General features: G+C 41.4%; 1 protein-coding gene across 1 annotated transcript in view; it reads right to left on the reverse strand.

Moving 5' to 3' along the window:
- The window catches only part of zfhx4 (zinc finger homeobox 4), a 79313-nt gene that overhangs the window by 20390 nt on the left and 41440 nt on the right, over nucleotides 1-17483 (reverse strand).

Here is a 17483-nt window from a genome sequence, read left to right on the forward strand (position 1 = left end):
GTGTGTGTTTGTGTGAGAAAGACAGAGAGACTGGGACTGCACTCTGCTCCTGATGTTTTATTAATATGTCGGTGACAACGAGGATGAAATATCTCCTGTCAGCCAAGAGAGCCTGGGCTGCAGAAATTGCAATTTTCACTGCTGGTGCTGCAGCGTCCATCTTTTTATTTTAATTCACCCCACCTTCATATAGAGGGACATAGGAAGGATACTGTGTGTGGGGGTGTGTTAGTGTGTGAGTGTGTGGTGGAGTGTAAATGTTCTGAGTGTAGTGGGTTTGAAAGTCTTTCATCACTGGTTTATCTTTTCTCTATACTTGACTTTTGTTCAATGCCAGGGAAAAGTGAATGGCAGAAATCGAACCGCATGTTTCAGAGAGGAGTGAGAAAAAAGGGGAGGGAGAGGGGTCAAAACAGAAATACAGAGGAAAAAAAGCACTCCAAGATCTCACATACTGCAAGGTCATGACAATGTCTCAAAAGAAAGAAAACAAAAATGTCAAAAAGGACAAGGAAAAAGCACTTCTTCAGCTACTTTGTTGTTGTCTTTCTTCCTTTGTGCCTTTGCACAATATACACACACACACACACATATATATATATATATATATATATATATATATATATATATATATATATATATATATATATATATATACACATACATATATAAATAAACGCATATGCACATAATATGCACCTAATATATGCAACACATATTAGGTACTTTATATATAAATTGTATGTTTCATTGAAAATCTCATGTTGTGGCTTTGAAGCAGCTGTGAAGTATAATTTTATGATGTTATGAATATAAATACTAATAATGATAACATGCAGTTACATTATTAATTTGATTAAATAATATTTATTATACCTAATTCCCTCTATGTCTAAAACAAATAGATGAAATATCACAAGCTATTGATGTCCCATCAACAAATTTCTAAAAGCATTTTTCAGAAACAGAACATTCTATGCTTATGAATATTTAAATACACTAATGTTTCTGTAACTTCATTCCAGTCTACTTAATGTAATATAATTCAACAAATGATAATATGTTTTTATACAAACATATTTAAGCAGAATCCCTTTCAATTAGTTAAAAGTGGATAATAAGCAAAGGATGATATGTGTAGTTTGACCATAAAATTGCTTAACCACCATATTAAATAACCTCTAGGGGGCACTCTACCTGTAGCAAGATAGGACACAAGAGGAATAAAAGACAAAGAACAGAGAAGGAAAGAGGGGGAAGAATAAGGGTGAAGAGTGGGTGAAGAAAGAGAAAAAGAAAGGAAAGGAGGGGTGATCATCTGGGCCTCATCAGTGTTTTTTTTTTTGCTCCTTTCCCCTTCTAGTCGTTTAGATCTGTGGTGGAGTGTGTGTGTGTGTGTGTGTGTGTGTGCATACGGGGAATGTGTTTCCACACTGAGGACATTCCCAGACGAGCTCTCTCAATACATCAGCACAGTGTCTGCCCTCTGACTGACCCTGACAGTTACACATCACATGAGTGTGTATGGGAGTGCGTGGTTGGCTATGTGCATATGTGTGTGTATGTGTGCATGTTGGAGTGTGTCTGTGTGGATGTGTGTCATTGATCAAGTGAGTGAGACAGTGACTGCATGTGTTTGCATGTGAGTTGTCATGTGTGAGTGTGTTTGTATGTGTGTTTTGAGCAAGTGAGCAAGAGAGGAAAAGAGAGGGAGAGAGAGGGAGAATGAGGGTTCTGCGGCAGACTCTTAACCATCAACTTAATCGCTACCAGAGGACATGAAGAGCAAAACTTTCACAGTCACCTTCCACTGCCTGTGTACATACACACACATGCATACAGAAGGAGTGGGTCAGACTGTGGAGGGTGTGTGATTCTGGCAGCGTGGTGGGACTCTCTTTGATGTGGGTCGGTCGGAACATTAAAGCCGGCCGGTGAGATGAAGCTAACCACAGACCCTGGGTCCGATTACCCTGCAACCAACACCAGCCTATATTTAACCGTTAGAGAGGAAGAATAATTAAGTGAGTCTTGATTAGGGGTATAGCCAAATCAAGTCTGGTTTTAAATGCAACTATTAACTGGAAGCCAATGTAACCAGTTATGTATCTGGATAAAGGCCTTCTTTCTTTTTTGTCCAATATACTAAGTTCTAAATTCCCAAAACATGTATCCTGTTTACATAATTTTAATTATAAAACAAAAAGGGCTCTGTATTATTTCCGCATTAAATCATTTCCAAAAACATCACAGTAGAAGAAAAGAGAGTGGGATTATTGTCTGGATATCCGAGCCAAGATATGTAGGAGGATTGATATATAGAAAGAGATGTTCAGATAGAAAAAAAATTGAAGAATAGACATATGGGAGATGGAGGCAATGGAGGATGTATTGAAAGTGTCAGTGAAGTGTGTTTGTGTGTATGTGTGTGTGCCCTCTGGCTGTATAATGACCTGCTCTGAGACCACTCGCTCCCCCTCCCATCTCCCCCTAAGGGCCCATAACCGCCATGCCGGGTCATTATGTGCCCGGAGGAGGACTCAGTTGTACAGCACACAACCATAGAGCAATGCCACGCCGAGGAACTGTACACGAAGGCTCCAAAATGGCTGAATTCATTAGCTGGACCGAGCTGCCTCTAATTTGCTTCCTTAGGGCTAGGATGGTGCTCATTAAGGGGGTAAAGGAGTAAAAAAAAATATCTTTTTTTACATTATTGTTTATCTTAAATCAGGCTCTATGAAAGTGGAGCATCGACTGAAATGTTAATTGCTGCCAAAGAAAATAGCATAAGAAATACATAAGAAATGCTCTAACATTGAGAATGAGAAACTATTACGTTATATTTGCCAATTCTCTGTTCTACAACATTATCAGTACTGTTGTGTTAAAGTCTATATCTAAAGATAAAAACAATCGGTGGCCAGTGTATCTGTGCAAGTAATGCAGTCTTAATGTTTTGCGTACACTCATGACTGCCATGTCTCCCCCACTTAGCCCTGATGTTGATGCTGATTTCTTCTTACAACTCTGGTCATGTCCCCTGTGAGAGTGTGTGTGCATGTGTGTGTTGGAGTGTGTGTGATGGAATGGGTATGTAGGCAATAGGGGCCCTGTGATGTCACATTCCTGCGCCGTGCGCGTGGCTCTAGTTTGGCCTCTAGGTTTTAAAGGGGAAAGCTTTGAAACATTACACCATCCCACACAGACACACATACGAGCACACAGTCCTGCTCACACATACACACACACAGTCAAGGGCCAGTGGTAATACTGCCAGAGTAATAACCTTACAAACTTACTGATCTCCCTCCCTCCTGTTCTCTCACCCTCAAATCTTTATTTACCCTACTCTCCCTCTTTATCCCCCCTCTCTCCCTCATTCTCCCTGTACCTTTCCCCCCGAATTTCAGCGCGTTTAACAAGCATTTAGATCTTAACCAGATGTTGTTAATGTAGCATGTCTAAAATACTAAACATCAACCCAGCGGAGAGGGGCTATAGCTCCTGCACAGGGTCTGGGAATAACTGACACACACACACTCACACACACACCTACACATGGAAACCTCTGCACACACATTTACTCCCACATAGCATTCAACGTATTTCAAGCACAGAGATCTACAGCCCACATGCTAACATGTAAACACACATACGCTAGCAAAAGCAAACGCATGCGTTTCCATCCACACGCTCAAATCCACCCACACCCACCCATTTATTGCCCAAAACACGAGAACTTATTACACCAGCAAAAAATATCTATTGTTTCAGGTCGACTCTGAAAGCCAGACAATAGGATTGTCACATTTAATACGCTCCTGGTGTGAATGTCAATAAGTTGAACTGACAGAATAAGCTGAAAAAATGACTTTTGTGTAAAAAATGCTTGTATCAGCAGCTCCAAATTTGCTTTGTTGTTGTCAATTATGACTTCCTGAGACTCTTCATTGTATTTTCTTTTGCTCAAATTGCCCGCTCCGCTGTCTTGGAGGCGACTAACAAAACACCTATTACTCTTTTCAAAAAAAGAGAAAGCAAATCATATGAATAAACATAGCCAAGATTAAAGGCTTGCGTGTCTTGCTTGCTGTGCAGACAGAAACTGTTGTTTCGTGTTAAGAGGGGTTTCATTTTCAGTGCTGTGAGCACTAGGGGGGACGATGTTAATGATTCTTTAATAGCAAATACAAAAGGTTTTCACAGGACAAAAATACAGCTTCAAAAGGTTCAGTGGTGAAAAAAATTTGCTGCAGCACCTGGCCTTATACAATAGGCTAACGCACTTACTGTACACCTCCACATGTGCACACACACACACACACACACACACACACACACACACCTGCATCTTACACAACAGCCATATTGCATTTCGGTTGTTTGAATCACCTTAGGCTGAGTGGGTGAATTGAAGAGGCGGCACGGCAAGCTTACTGAGGGATTTAGGAATAATTTGAAAAGAAGATTCCTCTCCTCTGTTTCATCTTCCCCCATCTTTTCCTCTATTTTTTGTTTTTCTTCATCTTTTATGATTCCTCTGTCCAATATTTATCTAGCCCCTGATTATAAACATCTGGCCGAGGGGGCAGTCTGCACAGCGGCAGCCTCAAAACACACACACACACAGTCTCGCAGAGTCACACACATAGTGGAAATATCACACACGTTCGCCAACGTGACCCTGCCAGGTCCAGACCAGAGGACGGAGGGAGGGAGAAACAGAGAAAAAGAGAGAGAGAGTCGAACGAGACAGAGAGAACTAGAAGCTGAGGGTTAATGGCCTTCCCATCTCTGTGATAAGAATTCATTCTGTTCTATTACCAGCACTTATCTATAGAGGCTGCTGTCTTTCCCCTCTCTTTCTCAAAAACACACACACAGACACACACGCACAGCAAGGGTCCAAGATCGATAGATGAACCTAATGAAGAAAGCAGCTGTTTCTCGGCATACCTGCTCAACTCTATCAGCCCAACAAGATCTCCCTGCCGCACTCATCTGTCTATCTATCCATCCATTTATCTATCCACCTATCTATCCATCTGTCCATCTATTTTGATATCTTTTCACACAGCTATCCATCCATATACCCAACCTATCTGTTCCCCAGTGCACCCATTTACCCCTCTATCTGTCCATCCATCACTACACTGGTAAACAAAGATACCAGCAGGATAGATATAGTTTCCAATTGACCAGACTGGTCCTTGTCATGTATTCAAGGTTTATTTACTTTCCGGGAGCTAATATGAGGCCTGAAAAGAGAGAATCTAATAAAATGGCTGCCATGGTTTAAGAGAATGGCTGTGTATGTGCGTCTATCTATGCTTAAAATAGGCCTGTGACGGGCAGTGGCCAAATGGATAATGCTTAAACAGATCTTTATCCTATTGGGCTACTGGCCCGTTTTTAGCTGCATAAAAACCATCTGCTTTCAGAGCCACCAAAAACACGGCTGTAATCCTGGACAGAAATCAAAGAAAACATTTAAGTAGATAGAAAGGAGAGATAAAAATACCAATTCCTCTCAGATACAGTTATAAGATCATAAATCGTTGTATTACTGATATGACTATCAATATAATTAATAAAAAGATAAGAAAACTCGATTTTTTAAAAACACACAATATGGTATTTAATATTTACATGCTTTAAACTAAAAAAAACATTTTTGATATCACATGTATAAAATGTACAATGCAGTACACATGTTCTTTGCATTCATGTTATATATGTGTGCTGGGTCACATTCACAATTCATAGCCAGAAAAATGGTATGTTTGAAATATGTACAGAAAAATCTTTTTCCTTAACATTTACAGGTTTACATTCATTCTATTCATTTTCTGTTCTTTTCAGTGGCTACATTCCTTATTGAGGGGGACTTCACTTGATATCAGAGCAGCAAGGCGCTTCCATTAGCACACAACAATTCCATATACTGACAAATATACATGGATACAGTATGTCTTTGCCATTGAAGAGAGTGCGTCATCGACACCTTATTATGTGTTAAGGTTAGTGAGGGTGGCAGGACTGTTCAACATAAGAATCATAAAGGAAAAGGGGAAATATTTCTGAGCCCAAATATTCATTAGGTTGCCCAGATTCAGCTCCAAAATAATCACATGGAACCTGCAATACACGGATACATATGTTGACACGCAACACACACAGACACACACTTAAAGGAATACACAGACCTGGGGCAACTGCCCTGGAGATGGTATTTGCAGACGGTTACAAATAAGGAGTGTTGGCTTTCCTCTGACTTTCTCCAAAACATGCAAAAAATGTCCATTTCATTACTGGCTAAACAATGTCATATGGGCCCCCACTGGCCCTAATAGAAGCAGACAAAGACAGAGCAGCACACATATGCTTCGAATAAATCAGATTACTGAGGGAGAGTGGGGGAGAGAAAGAGTGAGAGAAAGAGGGAAAGAAAGAGAGACACCGCCAGACACTTAGAGGATTGACAATATTCCCTTTTCTTGCTACCTCCTCCCCTCCCTTTCCCCCACCTCCTTTCCTTCACTTTCTTAACTCCTCCACCCCCCTCCCCCCCAAGCGGGATCTGTTTTAGATTTGAGCCAGTGCTAGAGCCATATCTCTACCTTATCTCTGCTAGCCGTCAGAAAACAGAAAGCTCCATGTTTCCATGCATTAGACTCCCAGCCCCTGACACGCCACTTGAAAATCTCACAGCCCCTCAAAATGGCTGAGCAGAAAAATAAAACAGCAAAGATATCATTTAATCAAATAAAATGCAGGTTAACGGGTTGCATTGATATCTTTTTTTCTTTCTTTCTTTTTTTTTGGGGGGGGGGGGGGGCGCTCTGATACAGTGTCATATCAAAGAAAATGTCAGCCGTGAAAATTATGGAAATGCATTTTGGTATTGTAACAACAAATGTCACCCAAAACCCCTTAAAATGGGCTCACTATTTGAGAGCCATTAACTGTATTTGAAAACCTATCAGAATTTGAGGGGATGTGACATTTTTAGCCCTTGACCACCTCTGGGTATCGACCCCCATCAAGACATCCTGTTGTGTTTTTGGCTTCAATTATGCCAAAGCACTTCTCTGATGACTGTAAAAGGAAGTATTGATTCTCCTTAAAGTTGTAAAAAAAACAAAACAAAAAAAAACAAAAAAAAAACTGAAAGGAGAAAAGCGTGGACAGGGTAGAGAATATGTTAACAATTTGAAGCAAAAGGAAAAATCAATATTCAAATGACTCTTTATATTGATTTATAATTAAGTCTTAATTGCGGCTAGGCTTGGACTTTGAAACTACCCTGTGACAATAGCCAGGAAAGAAGATAGGGGAACATTATTGATACACTTTAACAGTGGTGGTCGCCCAGACATTGATTCAGCCATTTTGCGGTGCCTTTGGCATGCTCTGAGGATCTAAATGCATGTGCATTTGAGGAAACACACACACACACTGCACACATGCAAAGAAGAGGTGCACATAGACCAGCATGCACAAATAAATACACACCCCTAAGTGAACTAACACAGGATAATTAACCTTCATCTAAGAAAAGTCAGGTCTGCCTTATCTAAAAACTTCAGTGTGTATGTGTGTGCTTGTGTGTATCTGTTGTAATTACAGCATTAGGTGTGGAACTGATTGACTTCAGATGGGGTTTGTGGAGGTATTATCCTCAACAAAATAAGTGAGTGAAAAGAATGTGTGTGTAGGGGTGAGGGGGGTAGATATGGGTGCTTATTAAAACTTACATGCAGATTTTTAGAAGGCCGTGCATTTAATTCCACCAAAGTGTGCATATTTGCCATCTCTTCATGTGCTCCAACCCATGAGGCAGGGTGTGAGTGTGAGTGTGAGTTCATGTCCAGATCTGTGTGTGTGTCCCCACGGGCCTAATCAGGTATCAGATACCTTTTGTTTTGGGAGCTCATTGATGGATGAAATCTTTATCTGTGCTATTGATCAGGAGGGCTGGGGTCCTAAACTGTCTGTCTAGCTGCCTGCCTGCTCCAGCTCTAACAAGATTGCCAGGGCCGAGTATATCAGTTAACATTTAATCAATGGCAGCTTAAGACACTGGGGCTAAGGGAAAGAAGCCCACTGCTTCAGCCCCCTGCCCCAAACTATTACCCAGGATTGAAGGGGAGCTATACGTGTGTTTATTGGTGTGGGTGGGTGTGTGTGGGTTCCAGATGATTACAAGGGATTGGGTCTGGTTGATCACATGTCTTCAGGGGACAGAGGTGTGAGTTTGTGTGTGTGTGTTGTGTGTCAGTGTTTACAGGCATGCGAGTGCTGGCTTGTCAATACATGTTAATATGTAAAAAAATGCCAGAGGGGGTGGTATATGCTATGGCAGCTCTGAAGAAAATGAGAAACCTGAATAGAGAACATCTGATACATTAGAAAAATTGCCATTCAAATCAACTGAAGGCTTCAAATGGAACAGCCTTGTGTGAAAACATACACATGCACACATACACACGTGCACACACACACACACACACACACACACACACACACTGCAGCAGAATGATATGACATATCAGGCAATGTGTGATTTTTTTTTTTATGCCTCGCTTGCAGAAAGCCCCCTGATGGTAAAATGCAAAAAAGAACAGTCAGCAAAAAAGAAATATGATCAGTTAAGAGTTTTTTTTCTTGCCTTTTATTTTACGATCAGCTCATCTGACTGTAAATGAAACTCCATCCGATCTAAGCGGCAGATTGTTCATCTCCCATCTTCAATTTTTCTTTTCATTTTTCTTTTTATGCTATCACTGGACCTCATCATCATCAAATCTCATTTTAAGAGAATTAAAGATGTACTTACAGTATCTGCCTGTGCCTTGTACGTATATGGACAGAGTGTATGGAAGTGTTTGACAGGGAGTTGCTCTGACGGGGGAAGTCCCTCTCACGTCCCTGCCTTTCGTCCAAAGCCTGGGAGATTCCCACCACCAAAAATCAATGTGTGTGTGAGAGCATATGTGCGCCTGTGTGTGTGTCAAGGTTTTGTAAGACAAATCTCTCCAGCGCGCACCGCTTTAGTGCTATTGAACCAAGCTTCGATCACTCGGCCACTGTGAATAATGCAAGGGAGGCTACTGCTCACTTACAGCACAGGATGCTTGTGTGTATGTGTGTGTGTGCACGCGCGTGTGACAGGATGGTCCTTTTTCCTTCTTGCAAATGCAACAGGGCAGTTCTTCGACGTTCCTCCACTTGGCCCTCTTAATCTCGTGTCAGATACAGGAACTCCCACATTGATAGTGTCTCTTTGAGTGTGTGTGTGTGCCACATCTGCGTGTGTGAGTGTGTACGCTGGAGGCTTCTGCAGTAGACGGGAAGAGCTTAACTCAAGCAGACAGCTCAGGCCTGCACTTTGACACACCCTGACTCATTACATACAGCCGGCACACAGTGGAATATTGTCATTAAAAAAGACAATTAGATATGAAGTCAAGGGAGCATCACTTACACACACATGGACACACACGCCTGCAAACACACAGCACAGGAAATATAGGTGAACACACTCTCGGCTGCATATCCCCAGGTATATGAGGCAGAGATATTAATAATCTGGATGTTACAGAGTAATTAAAATGATTTCAAATGATGAGTGTGTGCGTGTGTTTTCCACTGTGTGCGTGTGTTTTTTTTTCTTCTGTTAATTAAGCTGAAGGATTTGATATGACACAAACCATAATGGTTAATGGTGTCCCATACTTGATGTGGCTGGAGGGGATGACAGTCGATAGGGCTAAAGGGAGAGACAGGGCGACACACACGCACAAAAACAGATACAGCTGCTCACTGGCCCTGCCTAAGAGAAGCATCTCCTTTTTCGACATAATTATCTGTGTCATCACTTATGAGGCAATTAAACAAACATCAGTTCCTATTTCCTTTCCCTCCGTCTCTCCTCCTCTCTTATTCCACTTCCTCATCCTCTCCTCTCACTGTCATATGCCCTCTCCTCTCCTCTCCTCTCCTCAATCCCTCTTTGCTCCTCTTCCTCCCCTCTTGTGTGACTCCAGACAAGGTTTCAATTTCAGCATACTGATTGTCTCATTGCCGACTCTATGCATGTCTAACACTTACTGGCACTCTAGGGACTGGCAATACACACCATAGAATGCCTATTACACTCCCACATGTTTCTGGTGAGTGTGTGTTCGTGTTTGTATGCGTGTGTGTTGTGTGTGTTTGTGTGCAAGGGGTGATGAGGGTGTAAAATGCCTATTACGCTGAGAGTCTGGTCTCTCTTACACTGGAGAGAATTCTCTGGCGCCTAAAGAGCAGAAAATTGCAATGCTCCTCTTCCTCACTCCCCATTAACCTGCTTTTGAAACAAAGGCCTGGCCAAGGTGTGTGTGTATGTGTGTGTGTGTGTGTGTGTGTGTGTGTGTGTGTGTGTGTGTGTGTGTGTGTGTATGTATTGTTGCCCATTAGCCCTATGCGCCATCATGGGTAAAGCACCTTGTGGGCTCAACCAAGCAGAAACACTAGAAGGTCTTTTCTGTATACCTTAAATTGTCAATTTGTTATTTTTTAAGACACCACCAGCCTCCTTTTTTCATGTTTCCATTTTACATAACATCTTGTGTTTACCATCTGTCTTTCTTCCATGACCAAAATTTTGTAAAATATATATTTTTACCTGCGTAAATGAACATGTCACTAATTTTTCTCTTCATCCCCTCCATCCTTCACAAAAAAGATGCAGATGGTGTCTTATGAAGAGCTTTGAGATGACTAAAGCAGCAGGCATATTTGTCTAATTTGCACAGAAACATCCACATCAAAGCACAAATCAAGACCTAGGCTCATTCAATGGATTTTTTTATCAGTCTATCCATTTCTTCTTTTTTTTCCACCGTCATCTTTCCTCTCTCTGTCACATTCCTCTTTCTCTCTCCCTCTTATTTTCACAGCGTTATTAGGACATGATAAAAGCAAAAGGGATGTCATGACACGGGACCCCCTGTTAGCATTAGGAGGTGGGAGCGAAAACGAATGGGAGAACGAGGGGAAAAAAAAGGGAGAGAAAAGATGAAAGAGATTTGTCTGGAAATGATTGCTCACAAGGCATTGATTCTCTGCTTTAATCTCACACACTGTGCTCAAATTTCCTATTAGGGAGATGAAGAAAGGGGAGAGAGGGAGATGGGTCTTATTCACATAGGTGGGAAGGTGAAACTTGGCATGTCTTTTCGTGTTTTTCTGAGCAGACAAAAATTACATTTCCTTTATCTGGGCAGTGAAAGACAGGCGATGTCCAGAATATCTTTTTTTATATACGAGCTATCTTTCTTTCAGGCTATTATTCAGCTGTAAGTAAACATGAGAACCACTATTGCTATTGAACTGCTGGAGGGTCACACATACGACAAGCCACTGACAGCAGCTACAGCTGCAAAGCTTCCTCTGGTTAGTGACGATTAGCCTTGGCTATAGGTAATCAATAGCTGCTATCAATTCCATAGCTCCCATTGATGGATGAGGTAAAGGAAACAGAGAGGAGAGCAAAGAACAGGGGAGCTACAGAAAGGGAAAAAAGCTGATTATGCAAGGAATGGCAAGAAAATTTTACCTGACAATACCATCTCATAATGTTCCTGTGTTTTTCTTTGTGTGTGAGTGAGTGTGCATATAGGCTGCATTAAATGTCCATCTGTGAGTTGTATCATCGCGGCATGAGATTAGTGGCTGCTTGGACTCAGTGAACGTATTGCCTGGTTACCGCAGCTCAAGCTCCACACAACCCTCCTCCCATCACCGGATTGTTTGTCTTAATGCTGTGTGACATGGCCCATTGTTTTGTCCATCTGTGGTTAAGAGTCAATGGACAGAGGGTGTATGAGGGGATCTAGGGGAGAAAAGAATGGAGGTGAGGGAGAAGAAAATAAAGAAGAGCAGGGGTGAAGGGGGGTGGCGGGTGAAGGCATGAAAAGGAAAAGAACAAGATGGGGATGAGAGATGAGAGGTGAAAAAATATAGATTGAGAAAGGTAAAAAAAAAAGACAAAGAATAAGGAAAACATGCATTGACTCTGTAATTTGAATATGATCTGCAGCCTATACATTCACTACTTCCTTTTCCAAGATCTTCATATTTCCACAGGCTTTCAGCGCCATATGGAGAAGGGCCTTAAGCTCTTTGTGATATCACTGACGTGAAAAACGTCCTGGCCCTGTGACGCCAGTCCCCTCTTCAAAGGGTTAAGTCATATTTAGTATGCGTCCTCAGAGCCCTACGGCTTTGTATTGTAAATAAGACTAATGTGGCATTGGTCAGGTATGCTAATTCAGATAATCAGCGCAATTTCTGCAAATTATAACTGTCAGTGTGGTGGGCACAGAGCCTTGGCGGAAAACATGAGGGAACAATTTAGCCCGGGTAATACCCCTCCACCAAAGAACTGCTCGACTCAAAGAAAAACAATCGGCCTGAGCCCATACCGCCCCGACACACCATTTCAAAAATAGTTTATGGTGAACGAGGCTCATTTTTTTCAGAGGCACAAGTCAGCCTGCTGCCCTTTTTTTCTATGTGCACACAGACCACAAAGTAATTATAATTCGCTTGGATGGAATTATTCAAAAAATGACCACATCTTTTACTCCCTCAGCCATAGAGAATATGGTTTTGGGAAATTTGGGGTAAATTGCTACTTGCCGAAAATATAATAATATACATATATGAATGTGTCTTATTTTGACTTGACAAATGATTTAAAATGCAGTGCATTGTCTCCAGCTAATTGCACAGCAATAAAAAAAACTACATACTTTACAAAATCATATTTGGAATAATCACATCACTCTCATCAGAATACTTCTCCCTATAGACAGTTTTACTCAAGTGGTTTTTTACTCATTCCTTCTTTTACTGTCTAAGGAATGGGTCACCACCTGACTGAATACTGTCGATGCTACTTTTATGTAAGTAACTTTCTCTTTCACAGTAAATCAGAAGGAAAAGGTCGCAAATAATTCACTAACTGTAGCTAATAAGCCGTATGTAAGCAATCAATATGTATTAGAACTGGCCTATTAAAGACAGTTCTAATGATTAGTATCTAATGGATAAAAACATCAGAGGCAAATGCTACAGAGGGATAACAGTATTGCTGAAAAAAGACAAAACTGTGACTTAATGGGCCAGTCATCTGGTCTCACCTTGTGCATTTCAAGTTAGAAAGGCACAAGAGAAAATGGCCACCAAGGAGCTAGTGGTTAGAGAGATCTGGGTGTGTGTTGCATCCTTTCTCTCACTCCTCTGGCCATCCGTGAATGTTTATGTAATGGCCACAAATTACTGAGACAAACCCTAGAATAGACTGTGTCTGAGGAGAGACCTTCCTGTAAAAAAAAAGAGAGAAGAGAACCGCTGGAATGGCAAAACCGCCCCCATCTCCCAGAGGAAAAAACGTATAAGATGAAGGAGTGAAAGTGAGGGATGAGGGAAAACCTAATGCCTCAAAAGATGCCTTAGTGTCATCACACTGAAATGTTCTTTGGGAAACAGCAAAGCCTTTTCCCTCATAACAAATTGAATGCTCAATTTTTTGGGCTTTTGGAGCTTTGACTTATTTCAGACTGCAACAGTTTTGGTAGGGTAAAACTGGAAACAAGAAATGTCAGTGCTCTTGGACATAGTCAAGATGGCACACTTAAATCTCTGCCCATGTTCCATCACTTGCTGCTTGACACACAATCTCACATCTATATCCCTGCGCAATACACACACAGATAATAAGTGTCCATTAAGCTCAGTTTTTAGCCTACAGCTGCTATGTAAATGGTTAGCACTGCTACACTAATTTGACTAGGACCAAAAATGTCCCCGAGCTTTATCACTCAGAGAAACAAAAGACTCTGGACACACACACACACACACACACACACACACATATACACCCACGTGCACACGATAAAAGTGTTGTTGGTCTCTCTAAGTCAGAAGAGGTCTTTTGTTTAAAAGGGGGACTCAGACAAAGAGGGTCCTCTCCCTCCCTTTTTAATGCATGTTGGGTGATGGCTGTATGGGGGGGGCATAGAGGGATGGAGATGTGTGGGTGGTGGGGTGGTGGAGGGATGCATGACAGGCTGGGCTCTCAGAAATAATTACCTCCATAAGATCCCATCTCCCTTTCCTTTTTGTGAGGGACACAGAGAACGAAAGGGAAAAAAATGACAGAAAGTAAAGTATGCAGAAAAGGCCCTAGTGTTTCTGCTTGATCTGGCTTATGAGGATCTTTACACATGATGGAGCACAGGGCTAATGGGCGAGGATACACACACAGGAAAAATACACTCTCGCACACAAACACACACCCCTTCAGAGCGTTCTTTATGGCTGAACAAATGGTCAAATAGTTGAGACAGAGGCAGAAACAGAGAAACAGTCAGAGAGAGAAAAATCACTGTAACAACTAAACTTCAGAGACTGTTAATGTCTCCAAAAATCCAGCTAAACAAATTGTTCAAATAGAAAAAAAAAAGAAATCTATGATGGAATACCCATGACTCGCAATCTGTCATATTTTTCTTTTTCAGCTTAAGTTTTTGCTAAACAGCTCTATTCAGGGAGTAACTTCATTATAGGCAGAAGGGTACAAAAAAAATCTAATTTCTTTAACAACTTTTGGACAAACCTCAAAGGAAAATGGCCTCCAACTCCTCCATGTTGAGAGGCAATTCATTTATGCTTGCTTCTCTGATGCAAACTGGCATTTTTTTATAAACTCAATTTTCTTTAACACTTCTAATTGTACACGGAGAGAGACGATTTATCTCAGCAATATAGACACAGTGAGCTTTTTGTCTTTGAAGGACACTACTGAAAGATCACAGGAAAAAGTTTTTGCGACAGTCAGTGAGAGTTAGTGTCTAACACACTGTATAGACAACAATACTGAAACACAAAGTTCACTCACCGTTCACATTGATGTTTACCTAGTGTAAATGATGAGATGACTTGGCTTATGTTTGGGGAATTACAGGCTCAAAAAGATGAGGAGTGAAAGGTTCTCAAATAAATACACAGATGCACACGCATGCATTGACATGCAAACAATGCAGTCCAGCAGAAGTGTACACTCCTGTCTTTGTTCAAAACACCTATACCCTTGTGGTGTGTCTCTGCAGTACTGTATCCTTAATTAGGCCATAAAGTCAGCATCAAAATTGTTTAATGAAAGCCATTCACATGTACATAAAGTCCAGAGCATTAGAACTCTTATTCCCAAATGGGCCTATAATTATCTGGCTCAGTGCCAGGTCCCAGGCTTTAAGAGAAAGATACCGGTCAGCACTTAAATTAATCTTTTTCATACCAGTCTCTAATGAACAGAAAGTGCTCGAGTCAGGAGTTGTAGCCCAAGAAAACTAACAGCACGCATACACATGCACATACACACAAACAGAAGGTCCTTAAAGTTAACACTCACTGAAAATGTTGCCTACTATAGAGCCTTTTCCACTGGTGAAAACATTTTCATCATGTGAGCCTATAGCAGCTGTGATACACATTTGCTCCCACAACACATGTAATACTAGCACACGTCATTTTGTGATGTAAAAAAAGACATTTTCAGTATTTACCTAAGGACTTACATAAAAAGAGCGCAAACACAACTTTTTATGCTGGTGTTTTATATTTGATCTCTGGTTGACACAGTCGTTCTCTCCTCTTTAAACGCACCTGCCAAATACTGTACATTGTACAAGGAAACACCTTTAAAACATTTACCACGTACCTAGTGAAAGAATACTGTTGTTCACAAAAAAAAAATATAGAGTGGGCAAAAAGAGGGCATCCAAAAAAGTGGCTTAACATTTTGGATGCTGCCAGTGTCCGCTTAAGCTTTGCACTAGCTTCCTCATGGAAATTCACCATGTGGCATCAAAGCCAAGGTATAAAACCATGGCCTGAACAACAAATATGGTGTATTTTATGAGTGGAACATTTGAAAAAGGTGCAGCAGGCAAATATTACTTCTGACAGGTTTAAAACCTGGTTGTGCTCACTGGTCTGAGATGTAAAAAGAAGAGGAAAAAAAGGTTAGAAGCTGGGCTCGTGTGGATGAAAAAATGGACAGGAGCAGGAGAGAGAGGGAGATGGAATAAGCAGGACAAAAAAGGAGAGAGAGAGAAAGAGATACAAATAGAGAGCAAGAAAAGGAGAGGGGGTGGCTATGTTAAATTGGTACGGTAATGATTTATCTAAGCATGCTTTTCTGCTGCTTCCCAAATCTTACCGAAACTTTGATCCATGTGTAATTAAAACCAAATGCACACCGGCAACAGTCTCCATTTCAGGATTGGAAGCTCCTCTCTTATTCGTGTGTGTGTGTGAGTGTGTGTGTGTGTGAGTGTGTGTGTGTGTGTGTGTGTGTGTATGTGTGTTGGTATTCACATGTGTTTCTAAGCACTGGGCCCCCATCTGTTTTGGGAGTACATGTACAGTATAAACAGGACACTTTGGGGAGCAGAGATTCATGCTGAAATGCACACTTTACACACAGATACACACAGATACACACACACAGGGATGTATGGACTAATGCTATGCTGGAATGCTATTTAAAATGTGTAACCCCCGCCCCACCCGCTCCTTCAGGTCAAGCAAAGCAAAAACAAGTTAAGCGCTCATTTTCTCCCGGCAGCATTAACATAGGGATGACTAAATAATGGACCCTGACTCTCCGTCTTCTGGTTTAAATTACAGCACAGCCCCCTCCCCTTACACCCTGCAACCCCTCACCAACCATCCAACCCCCACTCATACACAGAAAAACGATTAATCTTTTTCTTTCTTTTTTTTTTTTTTTTGTCTCTCTGAATGTTTTACAGTTCTGTTACACTTATTAGCTGCTGGCAGGACGGAGACTCTTAAATGAAAGCCAAATTGCTTTGGTCATGAGAAAGGAAATGAAAGCTCACTCCAGGGAGAGACTGTGTAGCCTTAGTGTATGTGTGTGTGTGAGCAACATATGTGTGTGTGAGTAACGTATGTGTGTACAGACCTTTTCACTGAGATCCTCCCAAGGTGAAATTTCATAAGCTGACTGCCTGCCTGCCTGGGATGTCCCTGTGTACGGGACAGTGTGTGTGTAGATGTGTGTGTGTTGCAGATATAAGCGCGGCAGCCTAATAGGAACAGTATGCTCATTTTGGAGAGATTAGGAGGAATGGACGGGTCTGTATCAAGAGACTTGATCTGGATATGAAGGCCAAAGTAGGGAGGGAGGGAGGAAAGTAGGGAGGGCGAGACATTTGACAGAATAAAGAGGGAGTCATGCAAAAAAAAAAGGGGGGGTGGGGGGGTGGGAGAAGTGCAAGAAGACAGATGAATCTGGGTTTTAAAAAATGACCACTGCTGCTGAAATCAGAGATGAACTAAAATCACAAAATCACAGAGCAAAAAAGGAAACAAAAAATTCACCTCCTGTGTATACTTTG

This window comes from Sphaeramia orbicularis, chromosome 20, assembly GCF_902148855.1.
Source record: "Sphaeramia orbicularis chromosome 20, fSphaOr1.1, whole genome shotgun sequence".
In the NCBI taxonomy this organism is placed as follows: Eukaryota; Metazoa; Chordata; class Actinopteri; order Kurtiformes; family Apogonidae; genus Sphaeramia; species Sphaeramia orbicularis.